We start from the raw sequence: 23,635 nt of genomic DNA, 5'->3' as shown, positions 1-23,635 counted from the left end.
CGGCATGCTACCAGTGTTAAAGACTGCGATGGAGCTCCGTATGCCACGGCAAACTGGCTGACACCGACGGCGGCGGTGCACAAATGCTGCGCAGCTAGCGCCATTCGACGGCCAACACCGCGGTTCCTGGTGTGTCCGCTGTGCCGTGCGTGTGATCATTGCTTGTACAGCCCTCTCGCAGTGTCCGGAGCAAGTATGGTGGGTCTGACACACCGGTGTCAATGTGTTCTTTTTTCCATTTCCAGGAGTGTATATTGCACTATCTTTCACTCTCTGAGGATCTCTTTCACACCACTGGTTTACCACATTAACCATTTACTGACGATTTGTAGATCTTCTAGCTCTCCTCTGCAAAACAAAAACAAACAATTAAACATCAAAACAAAAGAACAGCAAAAAGCGAATTACTGAACACGAAAAATAACAACTTTTAAAATCTCAAAAATGGTACGTGCTAGAACATTTTCAAAGGTATATTCGGAGTCTACACACCAAAATACATACTAATTGGTGTATCACATCCCAGATGGACAATAACTGTTGACTAGTGTAATTGATCTTTCAGGGCCTACAATCGAACTTGGTGGAAGTTAGTTTCGATTAGGGGACAAAGCCGCTAGTGAAACAATATCGCAGGGTGTGCCTGTCATTAAGGTAGTATCTGCTAACCTGCATACACGTACATTGGTAGAGCCACTGTCACGCAATAAAATGTTGGATAGGTTTCATCGTATGGTGTGCAGGAGCGTAGTATACGTTATGGATATAGATGGAAAATTTATAGCTCCTGTAAGATTAGACAATTCTGACACGGCTGAGGTGAGTCTGCCAAAGAGCTTAATGGTTGTCAGTTGGAGTGCACTGGAAGAAGACGATTTTGACAGGTCGTTTGACGACCGCAGCCGCAAGCATATTTTTAACAATTCTGTGATAAATTAAAACACTCGTCAAGGGAAATTCTGGCAAGACATGGACGCTTTATTGCTTGGATTCAGGAACTTGTTCAATCCAGTGGGTAGATTACCAGCGAAACCGAATGTACAGCTTACGATACCAAAGCAGTCACAAGCACTGCTGGAAAAATTCACTAACCAATAGTTGGGTGATGGAATCACTGATGATGGTATTAGTCCCTGGAACTCAAACGTTGTCATTGTGCTCAGGAAGTCATGAGATGGTACCATAACATGTAGGCTCCTTTGCGGTTACCTGCTCTTAAACGCAAAAACTGTCGCAAATGCGTTACCCATCCCAAACATCATCGATACACTGGAGAATCTGGTTCGATGTAAATACTTTTCGAATGTGGATCTGAGGAGTGGTTACCACATACTTGAAGTAGTTCCAGAAGACCAGCAAAGACAGATTTTTCCACACCACCGAGACATTACCAATATCGTAAATTCCCATACTGGCTAAAAATCATAATGGCTAAACTTCAGAGGCTCTAGGTGGAGTCCTTAGCTGATGGAAAAGTACGAAGTTCATGGTCTGTCATGATGACAGAAACGTATTTGCAGTGGGTATAGAAAACAATGACGAGTGCTGGAAGTATCTGTTAAAAGACTACAGACAGCACACTTAACATTCAGTAGTGATACATACTTAACATTCAGTAGTGATAACTGCCATTGTACTCAGACAGAAGTAAGCTATCTTTATATATGTAATGAGGCAGGAAGTGGCTAAGATTGATCCACGTTTAATATCAGCATTTCGTGATTTCTTACCACCACAGACAACGAGCCAGGTATAATAGTTTTAGGCCCCTGTAGTTATTATAGGAAATTATTAAGGGATTTTGCACAAAAGCTAAGCTCTAGAATTGTTAAGGAAATGAGTAAAACTTGAGTGGTCAGCAGACTGCCAAGCCATGGCAGAGATTTTGTCCTGTGATACAAACAGTATGGCACTTGGCTGCGTTATGAGCCAAATCGCGAAGAACAAGGAACATCCAGTGCCTTATGTATCGAGACAGTTGAATAAATGATAATGCAGTTATTTATGTTGTGGTTGGCAGGAGAGCCAACACCGTGTTACTAGAGGAAGCCGAAAGGCACGCGTTTTAGCTCACGGAGGCTGGCGTGAGGTCTGGAACAGGACAAGGAAATTAGAATTTAGAAAAAACGGACGTAGCTGGTGGAGTACTTAACTTTAATCCATTAATGGTGAACGTCGCTCTTGACGGTACATGATTTACAGTATCAATAGTAACTGGTAATGGCGCCTTGCTAGGTCGTAGCAAATGACGTAGCTGAAGGCTATGCTAACTATCGTCTCGGCAAATGAGAGCATATTTTGTCAGTGAACCATCGCTAGCAAAGTCGGTTGTACAACTGGGGCGAGTGCTAGGAAGTCTCTCTAGACCTGCCGTGTGGCGGCGTTCGGTCTGCAATCACTGATAGTGTCGACACGTGGGTAAGACAGATACTAACGGACCGCGGCCGATTTAAAGGCTACCACCTAGCAAGTGTGGTGTCTGGCGGTGACACCACATTCCTCCCCCGCAAATCGGCGTACGGTTGGGCGTAAGGCTTCCGCCCGCCGTGGGGAGGACCCCATGTTGACGTATGCGACGAGGTGGGAAGCCTAACAACAGGCGAGGCTATGCCACCCGCACCCTGCCATTCGGACCGAGGGGAGCTAGGAAACGCGTGAAAACCTGCACCAGGGTGCACGCTAACACGCGGTGTATGCGCCCGCAGAGAGACAGGAGGGGCCGAGGGGTCGACCTCCATCGGGCCGGGGCACCCGACGGGCGAAGACATACGGTCCGGAGCGGGCAAGAGTTCCATGTCGGAGGACAACTGGTCACGGGAAGCGATCGGCGGCGCGTGACCCAGGGAGGCGCCCGGCGGTTGCAGCGACGCGTCCACTGCAGGCGTCGCCGGCGGGATAACAGGCGGCGGCGGCGGCGGCGGCGGCGGCGCGTCGCCATGGGGCAAAATGGAAGGCAGCGTCGGTAACACCAGGGGCCGAAGCGAGCCAGTAGATGGGTCCCCAGGGCGCTAACCGGACGGCACCGTCGCCGAAAGCAGACGGGGAGCGGCAGATCCCGTGCGACGACAGAGACGCAGCTGATTGAGATGCCGACGCACCTTACCAGAGGCCCCCAAAACCAGATACATAGCGCGGCCGAGGCAGCGAAAAATGCGCCCTTCGAGCCAACGCCGTGAATCTCGATAATGGCGGTAGTAGACAACGTCGTCTGGGGTAAAAGCAGGTGTCTGCCGCTGCACAGGAACATGATGCGGCGGATGTAGCAAAGACATCAAGGTTCGATGAGGGCGACCGTGGAGCAACTCAGCCGGCGAGCGACCATGTCGGGGCTGAGAGCGATACGAGGACAAAAAGAGCAATAACGCGTCCACCCGAAAACGCGACTCTTTCAACTTCAACATCTGTGAGCTGAAAGTCCTGACCTATCGTTCAGCGGCACCGTTTGACTGTGGCGAAAACGGCGCGGACGTCAGATGATGAATACCATTGGCCTTGCAGAATGACTGAAATTCTGCGGACATGAATTGTGGGCCATTGTCGGAAACAATAGTCTGTGGAAGACCTTCAATGCAAAAGATAGCAGATAACGCTAGGATGGTGGCAGATGACGTCGTGGAAGACATCCGGAAAACAAAAGGAAAATTACTGAATGAATCTACCACAACCAACCATCGGGCATTCCAGAATGGACCAGCAAAATCGATGTGTAAGCGTTGCCAAGGGGAAGTGGCTTTTGGTCATGCAAAGAATGTCCGCGGTGGTGCTGATTGTTGTTCGGTACACACCATGCAAGAAGAGCACATATTCGTAATCGCGGCCTCGATTCCGAACCAAGTACAGTGCTGAAGAGCAAGTTGTTTCGTTCTCACTACACCCTAATGTCCTTGGTGGAGAAGCTGTAAGACAGAGGACTGTAACGAACGTGGGACCACGACCCTGGACTGATCATTATCAGAACGCAACAGCAAAACACCACGTCGTACAAAATGTCTCTCCTGGTGAGCAAAAAATCGGCGTACCAATGGATCCCCGATCCGTGACTTTGACAAGGGCCATTGCGTAGAAACAAACCGCTGAACGGTAGCAAGGACAGGGTCAGCAGCTGTGGCTGTAGCTACACGACGAAAATCAATCGGAAAAGATTCGACCACGTCATCGGTTTCCGAATCAATGAACATGCAAGCAAGTTCGGAGGAATCGAATGCTCTATCCTCAGCAACAGGCAAACGGGACAACGCATCAGCGTTTCCGTGCTTAGTAGTGGACCGATACAAGATATCGTAGCGCTACTGCGAGAGGAAAATAGACCAGCGAATGAATTTCTGCGCTGTACGTGGAGGTACAGGCGTGGTCGGATGAAAAGGCGATGTCAAAGGTTTGTGGTCTGTGATGATGGTAAAGTGACGACCATACAAGAAATCATGAAACTTTGTAACACCAAATACGAGAGCCAATGCTTCTTTCTCGATCTGTGAATAATTTCTTTGCGCAGACGAGAGCAATTTGGACGCAAAGGCAATAGGGCGATCGTGCGAACCATCTTTGTGCGCAAGCACAGCACCGATCCCTAAATCCGATACATCCACCATCAACAAAAGGGGCTTCTGGGGATCGAATGGCGTAAGGCAAGTATTGGAAAGCAACGCCAATTTCAGCTGGCGAAAGGCGCGTTCGCATTCCGTCGTCCAGACGAACGGAACACCTTTACGGAGTAAGCGATGAAGCGGAGCTGAAATGGAAGAGGCATGTGGCACATATCTGCGACAATAGTTAATTTTTCCCAGCACACTCTGTAGCTGCTTCAAATTCTGCGACGAAGGCAAATCTTGTATGGCACGGAGATGCTCGGGACTGGGATGTATGCCTTGGGCACTGAGTACATGTCCCAGGTAGGGCAAGTCACGAGCAAAAGCACACATTTGGCCTTCCGCAAGCGAAGACCATTTTGTCGCAAGACATGAAATAATGTTCTGAGATTGGCTAAATGTTCTTTTTCCGTCTTTCTGGAGATCACAATATCGTCCAGATAGTTTGCTGCTGTAGGGACTGATGCACAAACAGTTTGCAGATATTGCTGAAATAATGCAGGGGTGGATGCACACCAAGATGCGTGTTAACCACCAAAACGCGCTGGGATTCTTCGTCCACCGGTATTTGCAAGTACGCATCCGCTATGTCCAACTTCGAAAAATATTTATCCGGGCACAGTTTGTCAAAAAGATCTTCTGGGCGGGGTAAAGGAAAAGTTGCAATCACTAGTTGTGGATTCACTGTTGCCTTGAAGTCCACACAAAGTCTCAATTGTCCCTAAGATTTTGGAAAAATTACTAAGCGTGATGCCCAGAGAGAAGCCCGCACACGTTCAATTACATCTTGTGATTCCAAACCGTGTAATGTTTTTGCGACCCCATCACGCAATGCGAGGGGAACATTGCGCGCTCTGAAAAATTTCGGTTGCGCATTCACTTTCAGTTCCAAATGTGCTTTATAGTTCTTAGCGTGACCGAGGCCCGGTGCAAAAATGTCTGCAAATTCTTCACATAGACAAGAAACACTGTCTGAAGGCACAGTCTGGTTCACTGATAGAACCTGATTTACTATAGACAAGTTAAACAACTGAAATAAATCGAAACCAAACAAGTTCACTGCAGAAGAAGAATGAAGGACGTAAAATGACACAAGTTTAGTTTGTCCCTTGTATGTTGCACGAAGGCTGCAATGTCGTAACACAGGGATCTCTTGACCTGAATAGCTAGTTAACTTAACAGTGATGGAACGCAACGGAGGTGTTCCAAGCAGTTTGTAAGTGTCTTGATTGATCAGTGAAACTGCAGCCCTGGTATCGAGCTGGAATGGTATCACTTCACCGTTAATGTCCAAGCCCTCAAAATGTTTATTACCCTGCTGACAACCAGAGTGACTGTCTCGTGAAATGTGAACTGACACTGGTACAAAATCACTTGACACTATTTGTGGGATGAACACAGTCACTGTTAGACAGAGTGGCACTGGGCGGAGTGGAATGGACTATATGAATTTCCACGGGCGAAGTTTCGCGAGCCTGAGTATCCTTGGTTTGATTCCGATTCCTGCGCAAAGCAAAGGGCCTGGAATGACTTTGAGTTTCCGATTTGAGCTTTTTCTGACAAACACTTTGAACATGACCTTTTTTATTACAGTAAAAGCAAATAGCTTGGCGTGACAGGCAATTCTCACTCGAATGGCTAGTAGCACACCGCGGGCATGATTTTAGCGCTGCATTTGCTTGCCAGCATGGTACACGTGGCTGAGAGCCTGGTGGCAGCGGCGCGGCCGGGCACGAGGGCTATTTACTGTTCCATGCAGCACGACCGGCGGGCCGGTTAACCTGACACACGGGTGGCGAAGTTGCAAATGATTCCTGAGCAAAATCAAGTGTGTCCTGCCGATCCAATATGTCCATCATTTGTTGCAGGGAGGGACTGACTAGTTTCAAAATCTGTTCCCTTATACGAACATCAGAAACGTTCTGTGTAATTGCATCATGTACCATAGTATCTGAATAAGGGAGTCCACATTGACACGCAAAAGCACAATCCCTAGTAAGGCCTTGCAAGGTTGCAACCCACTCCCGATTAGTCTGACCGGCCGTACGTATTGTACGAAAGAAGGTATAGCGTTTGGCAACTACATTGACTGATTCTTTGAAATATGCATCTAATGAAGACAAAATATCGTCGTAGGACAGAGTTGCTACGTCGCGTCGGGGACATAATTTGACTATCTCACGGTACATTTGTACGCCGACCGAAGACAACTAAAATGGCTGCCACTCGTTGCCTTGAATTCTGTAGGCGGCGAGATGGAATCCAAATTGGCGTGACCACACCGTCCAGCTTTCCAGTGCAGCATCAAAATGACGAATAGTTGGTGCAGCTGCGTGCTGTGGCTGCGTTAGCGGTGGAGCGGCAGCTGCCGCGTCGTTTTGCACTGCACGTTGACCCTGGACGAGCTGTCCAAGGGCATCCAGTAATGCCTGCGTCTGCTGATTCTGTAAGCGAAAAAATTCGGAGAGTACATCTGGAGATGGTGGCGAAGCCATTACACAAGTAAATCATGTAAGTATAGTTAAGAACGCAGTGTTGCCTCTTCGCCAATGTTGTGGTAGGCAGGAGAGCCAACACCGTGTTACTAGAGGAAGCCGAAAGGCACGCGTTTTAGCTCACGCAGGCTGGCGTGAGGTCTGGAACAGGACAAGGAAATTAGAAATTAAAAAAAAACGACGTAGCTGGTGGAATACTTAACTTTAATCCATAAATGGTGAACGTCGCTCTTGACGGTACATGATTTACAGTATCAATAGTAACTGGTAATGGCGCCTTGCTAGGTCGCAGCAAATGACGTAGCTGAAGGCTATGCTAACTATCGTCTCGGCAAATGAGAACATATTTTGTCAGTGAACCATCGCTAGCAAAGTCGGCTGTACAACTGGGGCGAGTGCTAGGAAGTCTCTCTAGACCTGCCGTGTGGCGGCGTTCGGTCTGCAATCACTGATAGTGGCGACTCGTGGGTCCGACAGATACTAACGGACCGCGGCCGATTTAAAGGCTACCACCTAGCAAGTGTGGTGTCTGGCGGTGACACCACAGTTAAATAACCGAAAATGGGATGCTAGTTGTTATTTTTTTGTAATCTAATTTCGTTGTTAGTTGTCACTACAAACATTTAAGGTAGTGGCTGATCATCCTTCCTGAAGTGGTGACTGGGACTGAAAGATCCTTCCAATACATTTACGGTGAACATTGAAATTAAGTGAGTTTGATTATGAGGCAGTGTATAAACCTCAGGAATGCATACTAATGCATACACAGTAAGCAGAACAGTTAGAGATCTACAAGCACTAATCAAAAGCTGTTCAGTATGGTAGAAAACATAAGGTATGCTGTTCAAGGTATGCTGTTCTAAAGTACCAAATGTGGACCACATGGCTTGCTGCTGCATTGTTTGGAATCAAAATGATCCAAAAGGCTCATGATCACTTGTTGGCAGGCCATGGAGAATGTAGAATGACGGGTAGTGGCATAGCAGTTAAGTCTCTGGGGAGAACCAGAAAGCAAGGTGTTAACCACAAAATTAAAGAGTGTGTACATGCCTCAAACAGAAAATGTAAGTCGCCCAAAAGTGTCACTGCTAGGATTACCAGAAGCAACAAAACCCTTTGAAATACTTGGTGTACACATTCTTGGAACTGCTAGTAGGACAGCAGCTGGTAACAAGCCTATTAGAAAGGCAACAGATCATTTATCCGGGTTCATACCAATGAAAGGAATTCTGGACCAGCAAGAAATCATAGTCATGAATGAAATGGTTCGTAATTGAGTACTAACAAGCGGTATTACTGATACAATAGTTGCAGATCAGGGTACATATTTTATGTCAGACCATTTAAAACAGTTGTGTCGCCTATTTTGTGTCCGAAAACTTGACAGGAATCCTTCACATCCTCAATCGACGGATTTTTCACCATACTCTTTCAGAGACATTTAGCCATGATATGAATAGTCCACATTCTTTTGGGATAAATATTTCAATATATCGACTTTGCCTACAATTTCAAAATACACACCAGTACAGGTTTTTCATCATATGGGTTTGTATACCATAGAGAAATGCCACACCATTCAGAGGTTCTGAAACATAAATTAGGTAACAATGAGGAGTCAGAATGTCACGAAATGTGTTAAAGAAGTTTGGATGCAGTTTACATGAGCCAATGTAATAAAAGCAACCGAATGTCAAGACAAGGTGGGGCAAGATCGAATAGGTCAGCCCGTTTAGGTAATCAACCCAAACACACCAAGAGGAGAAACAAAACAGTTTGTAACTAAGAACTAGGGTCCGGAGATGAGACTATCAGTGAATGTGAAGGTAGAGTACGAAAACATAGATGGTTTGTGTATACAAGTTCTAGAACTTCAGTGGAGCGGTAGGCACTTTGCGGCAGATTCCAACACCATGAGCGCGAGGATGCCAGAAGGTAAAACCGTTTAGGAAACACATAGCGTAACATATGCATTAAGGCCAAATGTTTAGTTTCTTTTTTTTTTTTTTTAGTTGTCTACTTTTATTTTGTTACAAAGATTTGGGTTAGTCTGGTTTTCTTTTGGAAGGTTTGTTCTTGTTTACGCTAGGTAGCTTAATGAGTTCATATTATGTAATATTCAGCAGTATTGCACTGCACTTGTGCACTGAAGCTTTTGGAAGGAGGGAGGGAAAACAACGAGAATTTCCTTTCTATTGGGTGCCGTCCCAGCATGAGCAGCCTGGGAGAATATGGTAGTTATGCTGCTTCTTGTACAGAGCGGAATCTGGGGAGAATTACGAAACCAGTCTCTTGAATGTCGATATGAGTTCTCAAGACAACACAAAGTCCAGTAACTAGTCAACGGTGAACACTTGGTTTAACTCTGAGTATATGGTAGATGAGAAGTGAGGTACTGGCTAGAAGATATGTTTGAGAAATTCTTGACAGAGGCAGAGATACACGGGATTCTAGAAATTAAGTGAACTGTTGAAGCAGGTAATCGACCTAGTGCCAAGTACATTTATTCGGAGAAAGAAAGGATTGATAAGCACTTGTCGAATACTTTTGAAAACAGTGTTAGAAGCTGCAAATGATGAACATATTCGAAATTTAAATACCAAATAGGACCAGGTACGGGTAGTAGCAAATTTTACGCGGAGTCAGGTGGAATGGCTTACCTCCTAACTGATGAACATGGAACAAGCTGTACTAAATAACTTAAAAGTGGTACATGAATTGGCAAAATACTTGATGCAGTACATTAGAAGCACTAAGCGGATTTTAGACAAATATCTTAAAGGAGTACAGAGCTGCAGCCTGACTGTAATGAATTTTGACAGACAGAATAAACGATGCAAGACTGGAGGTAGTAACACTGTAATAATCTGTATTCCATGCCATGCATTGCAGTTAACACTACGCTACTGCCACTGCAGCAGTTCTATAAGAAGTGCAAACGGATTTTACAATTATGTTACAGCGTACAACCAAACAAACTGAGGGCAACTTAACATTATCTTACAACACGTAAGTAGGTGAAGTGAGAACAGATGGAGGACAGCTACATGTGTCAATACATAGGCTTAAATTACAGGTACCAGGGTTTTACTATACACCCTTACTCTGCAAAATGGAGCACGGTAGGAAAATGGCTAGAACTACACACTAGCAAAGTACTGACAATTTACGCGACCAGTGGAACATAAAAACTAATGTTTAGCAAGGAGTTACAGGGTTGTCAGTAGGAGAGAATTACCATCTGTCCAACCAGAGGAGTCTGGAATCACAACCTTCGAAAGAACAGAGTGTCGGAGGGAAGTATTAAGCCCTCACCAACATTTCCATATGTGCACGTATTATATACACTCCTGGAAATAGAAATAAGAACACCGTGAATTCATTGTCCCAGGAAGGGGAAACTTTATTGACACATTCCTGGGGTCAGATACATCACATGATCACACTGACAGAACCAAAGGCACATAGACACAGGCAACAGAGCATGCACAATGTCGGCACTAGTACAGTGTATATCCACCTTTCGCAGCAATGCAGGCTGCTATTCTCCCATGGAGACGATCGTAGAGATGCTGGATGTAGTCCTGTGGAACGGCTTGCCATGCCATTTCCACCTGGCGCCTCAGTTGGACCAGCGTTCGTGCTGGACGTGCAGACCGCGTGAGACGACGCTTCATCCAGTCCCAAACATGCTCAATGGGGGACAGATCCGGAGATCTTCCTGGCCAGGGTAGTTGACTTACACCTTCTAGAGCACGTTGGGTGGCACGGGATACATGCGGACATGCATTGTCCTGTTGGAACAGCAAGTTCCCTTGCCGGTCTAGGAATGGTAGAACGATGGGTTCGATGACGGTTTGGATGTACCGTGCACTATTCAGTGTCCCCTCGACGATCACCAGTGGTGTACGGCCAGTGTAGGAGATCGCTCCCCACACCATGATGCCGGGTGTTGGCCCTGTGTGCCTCGGTCGTATGCAGTCCTGATTGTGGCGCTCACCTGCACGGCGCCAAACACGCATACGACCATCATTGGCACCAAGCCAGAAGCGACTCTCATCGCTGAAGACGACACGTCTCCATTCGTCCCTCCATTCACGCCTGTCGCGACACCACTGGAGGCGGGCTGCACGATGTTGGGGCGTGAGCGGAAGACGGCCTAACGGTGTGCGGGACCGTAGCCCAGCTTCATGGAGACTGGTTGCGAATGGTCCTCGCCGATACCCCAGGAGCAACAGTGTCCCTAATTTGCTGGGAAGTGGCGGTGCGGTCCCCTACGGCACTGCGTAGGATCCTACGGTCTTGGCGTGCATCCGTGCGTCGCTGCGGTCCGGTCCCAGGTCGACGGGCACGTGCACCTTCCGCCGACCACTGGCGACAACATCGATGTACTGTGGAGACCTCACGCCCCACGTGTTGAGCAATTCGGCGGTACGTCCACCCGGCCTCCCGCATGCCCACTATACGCCCTCGCTCAAAGTCCGTCAACTGCACATACGGTTCACGTCCACGCTGTCGCGGCATGCTACCAGTGTTAAAGACTGCGATGGAGCTCCGTATGCCACGGCAAACAGGCTGACACTGACGGCGGCGGTGCACAAATGCTGCGCAGCTAGCGCCATTCGACGGCCAACACCGCGGTTCCTGGTGTGTCCGCTGTGCCGTGCGTGTGATCATTGCTTGTACAGCCCGCTCGCAGTGTCCGGAGCAAGTATGGTGGGTCTGACACACCGGTGCCAATGTGTTCTTTTTTCCATTTCCAGGAGTGTATATTCGTTATACATTCGAGAGATCATAATTTTGAATTGCTATAAAGAAGGAAAGCCAAGAGGTATGTCCCAAGTGCAGTTAAAATAGTGGACTCATAACAAAGGAAACAGTTTGCACTGTAACAGCAACAATTTTTTGCTCATTCCCTTGCCGGGTTTGTCCAGGGAAGTCATTAGAGAGACTGCCAGTCCAAAACCTAACACTTTCAAATCACACCCTGAACACAGATTTCCTTCGCTCAGCAGATCAACTGACAGGATTACAGAAGGGGTGGATTTCAACAGAACACATGTTACAACAAATCCAACATTATTGAGAGAAGCAAGGCAATCAGGTTCTCAACATCAGCATTTCAACTATGGGTACAACAGTGGCTCTTGTCGCCGTTTGTGTAATATATCTTTGCAACAAAAAAGAACTATGCGGCATCCAGATTTACCTGTGGGTGAGTTGCCTGTTGCTAAGTTTGGCAATCTAACATGAAATACCATGGAGTAGTTAGAGTGAATCATAGATCTAAGCACTGTGGATAAGAAGTAAGGAACTGAGTTTATGAGAGTGGCTGCGATTTTTAATATAAAACTATTTCATGAGAGATGAATTAATGAGCCATGTAGACTACTAGGGAGGTGTGATATTTCAGGATGGCTTTTAATACTGATAGGGTAAAGTTGCACTGTAGAATCACAAAAAGGTGCAGGAATCAAATTTTGTTAGAAAGTGACTGAGAAATCGTTATATGGGGCGCGTCTGCTGACTAGTTAATGGCGTCATAAGCGAATGTCGGCACACGAGTACAAAAGTACATATAAGCTTAGGGCTCGTTCATCAGACTGGGAAAGATGGAGGGCAAGAACAACTGATTCAGCACTTTGACAACAGCTCTGAGCAACCAGAACACTCACCTGTAAACAGGCTGCACGTAGTAGCATCACGTAGAGATACAATACATTTAAGGATGCAGACATCACATGAAGCAAATCCCTGAAACCCATAACTAGAGCAGCCAATGTCGCTGACAGGCACAGAAAACGAGAGCACATTCAGTCACCTGTGTGAGGGGGACCACGTCTTCAACTGCTATAAAACCTCCATCTTAATCAGTCTAATTCTCAGAGTCAGGTCATTCCATTTGCATCATGGATACCGACGGAACGCCAACTGTTTTAAGGTGCACGGTCCTCTGGTGCATTCAGCAAGTGTTTAATGATTTTCGTCAACTTGGAGTTCACTGCTGCAAATACACAGCCGTCCAGCCATGGAGCGGACGTCTGATCTGCCAGCTGCAGCCCAGCCACGATAGTGACTTACTGCAGATGAGGGCCTGGCCGATCTTCCGTGGACGAATAACGAATCTAGCCATTAGCAACTGTTCAACTACTGCGCTGAGCGGTGAATACCGACTTACCAGCACTATGCTCGGACAGCCACTCAAGCTGCCCTTCATGTTGTTGTTGAATCTTACACCATCACGCCATCTCGACAACTAACCATAGGGGCGTGGTGTATTGTGGGGTCGAGCGTAAGAGCAGCTTGACTCATAGATGGCTGAGTTCCGACAGATGTTCACAGCCACGCAGGTCTGTGGATATAGACTGCGACCGCAGCCTTATATGGGAAGTGACACTGACCACAGACAATACAGAACCTGCGTTCAGCAGGATCCTCGCCGTGCATTGTTGTGCCAAGTTGCACTTTCAAGTAACACGTTAAGTAGATGGAGTTGGCAAGAAGACAGAGTGATTATAAAATTCTCACCAAAAAATAACTGTTAATATAATGATCTTTCATTAGTGTCCCAGTACTCCACAGAGTCAGTCATCACGGCTCCTCACTCGACCTCCGGATAACAACCTAACAGCGGATTGGGTCATAACAGAATTGTTAAGATCCATGGGAGACAGAGTGAAGACAAAATTATTCTACCTGACATGCAAGATAAATCACACAGCCGAAATATCGTAAGGATTTAGGAACAGCCCAATAATTCCAGTTCCAGTTAGGTTGTTACTATGAATGATTACATCCAAAAACAACATTTTCGGTCAATATACTCTCAAAATATGTTTTATTTTTATGCAAATAAGTGTTTAAAGATCATTAAATATCAAGACATCGGCTCTGATTACGTATATTACATGAGTGTGAACTGTCGTTACTAGTGACTTTGTGTACTTTTTCCCACAAATGGTTTAGTTAGTAACTATCGACACGTGTGTACAACTTTCAAGTAACAATGGAAAGCAGTTATGTGAAGCCTGATATTGGAAACCTTCCAGGCTATCACGCATTTATCACTTACGCAGCACCGTTTGGCAACGTAGTCAGCCTACGTTCTTCTGCACAATAGAACAAATATTGAGCGCTACGGTTCTGTCGGTTGGCGTGGCCAAGTGAGCCGGCACGGTAGCTCAGCGTGTTCGGTCATAGGATTAGCTGCCCTCTGTAATGAAAAACTGAGTGAACGGGCCAACGATGAACTTTAACAGGTGTTATGGGACGTCATATCCCACAAACAATTACGAACAAATTGAGATAAGCAAGGAAAAAAAAGTGATTAATGCGGTGGAATGTGATACGAAAGGACACGGGTTCGTGCACGGATGGGTACAAATTTTTTTTTTTCCTCTTCATATATGCCACACGTTCTGAGACATTGTTATTCATGTAGAGGGAAAAAGGCGGGGCATGCTGGCAGATGGAAGCAGGTATGACAGGAGAGGAAGGAAGCAACGAGATGGACAAAATTGATAGGGAGAGCATGTTTTGTCTGGAGTTTGAAGAGGAGCCTGGGATACCAGACACGGTCGTAGGCGTTCTGGAGGGCAAGGGGAACAAAGATAGCGTAGCGACAGGAGTTAAACTGGAGGAAAAGAAGATTGGTAAGGTTAAGGAGCTGGTGGTCGGCTGAGAAGGAAGGCTGGAAGCCACACTGGGTAAGGGGAAGGAGGTGGTGCTGGTTAAAGTGGCAGTGAATACAATGGGAGAGGATGGTCTCGAAGACCTTACTGAACATGGAGGTGAGGCGTATGGGACGATAGGAAGAGGTATCAAAGGGGGCTTTGTTGTGTTTAGGGACAGCAGGACACAGGAAGTATTCCATACGGTGTGGTAAAAGCCAGTGGAGAGGAGAACGTAGTACAGGGTTGCAAGGGCAGCCAGGAAGGACGCGAGAGATTCCTTGAGGTGATGGTAGGTGACCCCATCGTGACCCATCGTGACCAGGGACGGTGTTGTGTTTGGAGGAAAGGACGAGTATGATATCATGTGCAGTGATGGGAGTGCTGATGTCTGAGCGGGACGGGGGGGGGGGGGGAGGGGCAGCGTCCTGTATCGAAATCCGCGCCCTCTGGAAATACTGTTCTATCTGTGGAGCGCAGGCGCATGCTTAAGGATGAAAATCACCTGTCCGCCCTCTGTCAGAATGCGCGCTATTGTCGCTAAATACAGACGTCAGATGTCGCCAGACATGTCACGAATAAACCATTTCCTGTCAGGAGAAATTAGACAGATTACCGGGTCACAAGCTTTGTCCAGTTGAAAACCGCCATCAAGATTTATAAGATTTTGTGCAGGGTGTATCCGAACAGATTATTTGATTGCTGATTCCCAAAAACTTCTCGCTGGGGCCAAAACGTTCGTGGCAGAAAAATCCATAGTGTCCTGTGGTAATACAATGCTCAGCTACAGCGGGCTTCAGGGCTAAGAAAGGCACGTGTGGCGCTCATGTTTAACGTACCATTCATGTACTGTGCATGTCGTCTGACAATGTAAGCTTTGCACACTGGCAAGGAATTTTGTAGATCCCAGCCATCTGCAGAGGCAGATCGTCTTTTACCGAACCGAGAATGGCACTAATCTTCGCCGGTGGCCAGAAGATTACTTTAACTAGGAGTCTGCTTAAGATCCTGCCTACTTTCGATGAAAGGTTGCCGACGTATGGAAGGAACGCCCTGGACTCGAACAGCTCCTTATCTTCTTGATGTTGCGCTTGGTCACGTTTCTTCCTCCTTGGAGCTGTTCTAATCTGATGTGGAAGGTAACCATTATCTCTGAACACCGACTCCAGATGTTTCAACTCCTTTCTAAGGCTGTCTCCATCAGAAAGAACAAGAGCTCGGTGCACCAACACTCTAAGGGCGCCGGTAGTTTGTCAAGGGTGATCGCAAAACGGAGGTAAAGGTCCATATATATGGGCTTAAGGTAGACAGAATGCCCTAATGATCCATCCACTCTCCTAGTGACTGAGACGTCCAAAAACGGCAAGCAACCATCTATCTCTATTTCCATCGTAAACAGGATGTTCTTGTGGATTGCTTTCAGATGTTTCAAGAAACGTGACTCTTCTACTTCACCATGGGGCGACACTACAAAAAATGTCATCTACATATCGCCAGAGGACTCTCGTTTTAGGTTGTGCCGATTCAACTACCCTTTCATCAAAGTCTTCCAGTCTGCTCAAAATATTCGTTGTTCAATAAAAAGTAGGTATAAACCTCACGTGGCAACAGCTCTCTGGCGTTTCAGTTGCCACATGACATTCTGTTCCCCTTGTCCAGAATAGAGCTCTGGCACTGGCCCTGCTTCATTTCTATGATTATATCCCCACGAACCCCTTTTGTTCCTATTTTTAACTTTTAGCCTCTCCTGTTTCCTCTCCAGTTCTCATCCAGGTTCCGATATTTACTTTGACCCTGCAGGTTTTGCCTGTCATTCTTGCCCTCATGATGATTCTTTTGATTGTTTCCTTGAATATTCACTCCATAAACTGGGCGGTGGTACGATGCCTGATCCTTCCCTTCAGTAAAATCTAAAAAAAAAAAAAAAAATCAATAGAATCAGTAATACAAGGTGTTAACTCCGACTGCCAACTTTCTGGCAACATCTTTCTGAGTATGGTATTTCAGTAACAACCCCGAATGGTTTGAAAGAATGCACCAACTCTTTTAGTTCTTCCTGGAAAAACTCGCTCATAGTGTACCTGCCATGCTTATATACCAGATTCTTCAGAAAATCTTTCTACAATTTACTTTTCCTAGGTTGGCTCCGCTTTCTATTAAAAACAATTTTTTAAATATCTCATATGAAGTACACTAATCAGAACATTGATTTGCCCACATCTGGGCAGACCTTTCTAAATATCTCTTCAAAAGCTTAACTTTAAATTCATCAGACATACCAGGCATAAAACATTCTTTGTAAGCTGCAAGGATATTCACAGGATGCTGCTTACTCTCACTTGAAAAGATTTTACCATTAGGGTAAGGCGTTACGGACCAACCAACATTGCTAGAAACTCTGCTTTATTCTAGGTTACTTAACCTGTTATTCACCTTACACCCATTAACCCCTGTACCATATATTTCCTTACATTGTCTGCTGTGCTTTCCAATTCACCTACTAACAACGTTCTGGTTCTCTAATCGCGAGCTTCAGGCTTTTTATTCACCTCAATTCTAAACTTCCTTGTCTCCTCATCCCCTGCATTACACAAACGCTTCTCTAAGTCAGCTTCATCACTCAGTTCAGTCACAACAGTATTAACTCTTGTAAGAAGATTTTTCTCCACAGCCACAAATTTCGCAGTTAATACCCCCAGCAGAATATTTAATTTCCCAATTTTATTATTTAAGTTCAAAAAGAGCTTCTAAACCCCCAAAATCAGTTTTAAAACATCGAATTTCAATCAGCAAGCTAGGAAGTACTTCCTCCTCGGTCATTTTCCTAATACTTCTTGTCTTTGAGTGCTTTGAAGCTCATTCCCACTCCCTATCGAATCACAGTAACTTAATGACGCCTTAATGTCATGCTGCATCACTGTGGTTGGTAAGAGACCTGAAACTATAAACATAATTAATGCGCCTGCTGCAACACTTACAACTCTGCTGATGCTGTGGGGCAGTTGCTGTTGCGATGACGTGAGTGTGGAACCGCTGGAACGCACTTTCCTCCGCTGCTGTCTGCGGAGTGACGTGTAGCGGTGCAACATGGCGCTGATTAACGGGGTTCGCAGCTGCAACTCCCAGTGAGGTGAAACGCAGGGGCTCGGACTCTACAGTCTACAACCGCTGCTGCTACGGGGTTCCTCGTGGACCATTGCACTAGTTTCACACGCAACCCTTCTCTGTGTGAACCACCCCGGAGAGAGACCCCCTATGCGACTTGACTGTTTCATTCAGGTGTACACAGATTTGAAGAAGAAGAAGGAACTTCCTGTTAACGTTTGTTGTACAAAGTATTTCCAAATAAGTGCCAAATTTATTGAACCCGGCTGGAGGGTTGCGAAAGGAGTCTACTGGGGCACACTTGTATGTGGCACCCGAAATTGATATGAGTATTTACGTAAACTGTACCGAAACTATGATTTTATAAACGATGTATGTCTTTGATAGGCTTCATAAATGGAATCGCTGACTGTGCGCTGCAGAAGAGCCAAACATACTGTTTTTGGTCTAAGATGATAGTGTTGGAGTCAGAGAGCGCCTTGCGCACTTATAGGTCGCTGCCTGTGAGCGAATGGCGATGTAGAAGGCAGTGCTTGTGGTATGCTGTGTGAAGCCAACAAGTGTCGGATTAGCGTAGATATATCCATATTGTTGAACGTGGAAGCAGAAGTCTTCTAGAAGCAATATAAAGATGTTAAATAATTATAAATTTAGTTTTCCCATCGCATTAGTATAGATGAGTTGGCTGATACTTTGTAATTGTTGAGTAACCCCAGAATGTACGTGAACTGTTTTGATAAAACGGCTAGTTAGATATTTAAGTTTTGTAATGCTTCTAAGATTTGTTAACAGAGCGATATGTAATCTGATGATCTGCATTTATACTGGTTTAATGAGGTTAGATAATACTTGCCGTTTTAATCTCATTGTTTGTGAATCAATTGTGAGTAACATAACTTCAACTGTCAGATGTTTCTGAAAAGACAAACTTAACTTGCAATATAATTTTACTAAAAAAATCTCAGTTTTAGTAGTTAACTACAATCAGTACCGCCTCCCTGTACAGGTCGTATGTTTTTCAAAGAAGTTGGATTTTGAAAAATGTTTTTATTTTTTGGCCAAAACAGTTTCATGTTCATTGCACATCGCTGAGTCTGTAGCTAGCATATTTATATTTTTTGTGAGAGGTCAGAATATATCGTGTTCCACTGTCGCTGCTCTAGAGGTAACACAATTTATTTGTTATGAGCACAAGGACCAAAGTTATTAGTTTTGAACAGGGCCAGAGGATTCAGTGCCTAATGGGCTGAATGTATTTTGCAGCGACTATATTTCTTTGTTGGTAATGGGAGTTGCATTACCCAATCAATTCGTATAAAGCTTTCCTCACAATAACACAGAGTAAGCACAACACTTGCAGATTCAACATGCTACACGATAATTCGAGTTTTGTATCCCTTCCACAGTTCAGACATTTATTCAACGTAATCGTCAAGTTTATAATTTAATTTTTTTAAAGAAATAACAATGTGTCCCAAATCTGAAAGCGAACGGGTATACTTTCTGAAGGCATTGCTGAGTACGGGATATCACCTTCCTCAAGCAGCTACTTCTCTTTTGTTTACCACAGACATTCGCGTTTATAAAGTGATTGTTAATTTGCTTGTAAGTACTGGGCACAATCTGTAGGTATTAATGACGTACATTTTAAATTTTTCTGTCTTCTTTCGGAAGATATTTCAAGAATGGTGTGAACTGTAACTCAACTCAGTTTTAGCTACCTTTCAATCTAATTGTTACAATAATATAGTGGACACGCCTGTGACGGCTTCAGCTTTCTCTACTTGTAAATATGCATTTCTGTGTTAGTTTATTCAATTCTACGTAAGTAAGTGTTATTGATAGCTAAAACGATTTGCTAATCGCAAGGTGCAATAAATAAAAAAAATCCCTTTACCCTGAAACGCACGCTCGCGCTGCTGCGTCTGTTTTTCAACCCACAACAAAGTGTGGGCGCACAGTAGCGTCTTTTCTCAAAGTTTATGGCATCTCTTTGGTGGCCGTATCATCTCACAGCGTATTTTTCATTGCGCTTTGATTGTGGGAAACACTCCTTCATTCCATCCGATACTGATAGTAAAGCCACTACTGTAACACTTTCTTACACATTTTCAGTAACGGGTACTCATTCATGATACCTTGACAATGGATGTAATGTTAGTACCCATCTGAAATATCACATACTCACATTTGATGTCCAATGTGCTCTTAAAAGTACTATATGACACAAGCAAGAATAAATGTTATCACCTCAGTATCTACAGCTGATGTAACAAGATAAAAGCAACAGAGAAAAAAGAAATGACAGGGACACGGACAAGATAAGTTCTCAAAATCAGAAATACCACAGTCCCAGAACAACTCTTCTACAGGAAACATAATTACAGCATAGCATACAAATGTACAATGTCACAATATACCTACAAAGCAGATCTACTTAAAATAAAGAAACATTATCAAAATATCATCGTGAATTGGAGTACACGGAAAATTTGAGACTACAACAGAAAAAAAGAAATTCATAAACAGCTTTTCATGGGACAGATTACATCAAATCGCACTTATATTACTATGGTTAGAAAGAGAAAAAAGTTACTCGTAACATCTAAATTCGCAGCTGTCAGATAGTTCACTACATACAGCCGTTTTACCACTAGGGACTGTATTTTCACATTTTGAGACTACTGAAGGGCGATCTTTTAATTTTAAAACCATTCATCAGCCATGATTGCATAAAATATTTCTTTATTTAAGACAACCGGTTTCAACAGACTCTGCTGTTATCTTCAGGTTTGTAAGAAAGTGCATATACGCCAGTCAAGGATATTAAGGATTTCTACATCAAAATACGGAAATCAAAATGTCTCACCTGTAGCAGTGTGGGCACTACACGGGGCCTGATGCCGAGAACCAAACGCTTTGACACAGCCTCTGCCTCAAGCATTACGCTGTTCCAGCGTCTTTTCAACTAGAACCTAGGTACTGGGGAGATAATCAGCATTTCGATACATTCTAACAGCACTTCATGCACTGTGCACGTTATCTCAATCACAATAATATCTGCTTTGTCTGGTATAAACATTGACCATTACAGACTGACCGTGTTCACTTGGCCATGCTTCAAATCGGCGTCTATTTTTGTGGGCTTCTGCCGTTACGAAGCCAACGGCCGTCCGTTAATCTCGTCGGTTCTTTCTGCTGGAATCTAGAGGCTGCCTGGATGGGCCGGAGTCAAGCTCACTGCCTCTCAGCTCTAGTCATCCGGAACCAGCAGCGTCAGCCGGTCACCGGTCCTCGGTCCAACCCAGAGTAGCCACTGTCCAGCTCTGGGGCCTTGCGACTGCATAGCCCCTGATGCTGCACAAGACCGAACTACGCACAGACGGAATGATCGCCACTTTAATATATTGTCGAAAGCGCTGCACTTTGCTACGAGGGCTGGAACTTAAACAGTGGCAACTATATATGCACAACCAATGCAAAAGAGTTACATGTTTGCATCTGGTACTGTCCTTCAAAGTAGTCACCAGTGTTGTGTTGAACCCGTTGCCAGCGATCTGGAAGGCGTAGTATACCGTTAGCAGAGAATATTCTGTTGATGGTGCGAATGGAGTGGTCTAAGGTTATGGTGATTCCCGTGTACGACTGTGATGGTGTTATCCTAAGCATTATGTTCCTCCACGGCAGACCATCAGTGCACAGTATTACTGTTCGTTTTTGGAGCATCACCTGCGATTAGCTTTGCGAAAGAAGCGGAGTCACTTTCTGCGCAACCCACCCATCACTTTGCACGACAATGCGTGGGCGCATACAGCGCAAGCTGTGGCTGCTCTGTTCTGTCGATGGGACTGAGAAGTACTGTACCATCCACCATACTCCCCGGACTTAACTTCTTTTGACTTTGATTTGATTCCGAAAATGAAGGAAGATGATGGATTCGCTTCAGATCTGTTCCAAAGATTCGACAGGCAGTAAACCGATCAATTCGCTTCATCAACAGAACAGGCTCTGCTAACAGTATACTATGCCTTCCACATCGCTGGTGATTACTTTGAAGGACAGTAACAGGTGAAAACATGTAACTCTTTTGTATCGGTTGGAAATAAATAGTTGCCATTGTTTAAGTTCAAACCCCCGTATACTGACAGATGTCCAGGCACCTGCGCGTCCTCGCTTGCAGTTTCGATCTGAATCGCCAACCAAACCACCTGCACAGTGTAGCTATGCCTGTCCAATCCAGATGTCAATTGATTCTTTGTCACCACTAACTGCCCTCATTGTCTGTACCAAACCACCACATCCACGAGAGAATCATTTACCCACATCATGCACATACATTTACACACCTCTCGTTTCACCATTCCATGCGTCATTACCTACAAAACTTGTTATTAGCTCACAAAAGTTCCTTACGTAGAGGAACCTTTATTTCATACCTACGTTCTGCATTGCATTTCTTCAGTTACTATTTTCTCCAAATCAAGCTCTTATTTTATTATTACGCTAGTGGCAATACCTTAAACAACCGGCTACTACACCACTCATATGAGTGTTACTCCTGTCAGAGGTCACTTATCTGACCGTGTTCGTGTGTAATGGAAAGGTATCGGAAAAATTTTGTTTCTATAAAGATTTCCATTGAAGAGAAGCAGTAGCAGAACAAACGGTAATCAAACAAAAGTTTTGATAAGCAAAAAGTGTACTGCAATCACGCAAACGGAGGCGGTCGCTGATGTAATTAGGCAAAGTTTTAGGAAGTGTAAGTACGATAAATAATGAAAGGTGACTATTGAGAGTGATTGTACTTGATATAGATGTTATGTTTTGCAAATAAGATACCAAACAGTAATGCAGTTTATCAGGCAACGTAAAGTAGTCTGGTATGAACAATACAGAACTAATATTAATCGTTTTTGCAACAACCTTCTCTCAAGAAAACTATCTTTATGTTAAGCCGAAAGCTGATGATTTTTATAAGTAAATAATTAGTCATGGTGGAGCAATATTAATTTGGACAAGATGTTCTTCTATTAGCATAATTATGGGAAAATAGTGTTTCTGAAAAGGTTGTCAGGTAATAACATTTCCTATTCCTATTAGTGTTTGTATTCTGACAGAAATCCAGGCACCTGCACCTCCTCCTGCGCAATCTAGTATAACTTGAATAGTTGTAACCAGTTGCATTTACAGCACGGACGCTGGTTCAGATTGTAGAACAAAATCCTGCTTGCGAGCGATATGAGAGCAATGGTTCGGTAGTTGGAGTAGTTCCTGATTGAATCTTTCTTGTGTAGTGGGCTGAAGGGAGACTTTGACCAGTCTGCTGGCCATTCCCCGGTTCCTCATACACTTTCACACATTGAAAGCAGCACATCAACACCTTACTGCTCCATTTCTTTGATAATCTCACTAGATATACTGTCTAGACAAGGGAATTAATAGTTTTTCTGATGTATTGCGTTCTCGATTTAGCTGCTTAAGACTGTAGATTCCAATGTAAGTTGATCAAATGTTCAACCTTCCCTACTCCTGTTAATCCCAGAATACAGCTTTCCACAGTACTGTTTCCACCTTGTAACAGATTCTTTCTTGTTTCAAATAGCGCAGCCATTCTCGTCATCTATCACCCACGTACGAGAATTAAATTCACCAGTGATGCTTCTGAGCTTCTTAAAGAGATCACGTACATGACTGTGATTATGACGTTGTTCTACCTCATCACAGATACCGTTAATGAAGTGTCAACTGTTCTTTCTGCAATTTCGTTGTTCTTATATGT

This window comes from Schistocerca piceifrons, chromosome X (genome assembly GCF_021461385.2).
Source record: "Schistocerca piceifrons isolate TAMUIC-IGC-003096 chromosome X, iqSchPice1.1, whole genome shotgun sequence".
In the NCBI taxonomy this organism is placed as follows: Eukaryota; Metazoa; Arthropoda; class Insecta; order Orthoptera; family Acrididae; genus Schistocerca; species Schistocerca piceifrons.
The sequence above is the reverse complement of the archived record's forward strand: the minus strand, read 5'-3'. Positions refer to the sequence as shown.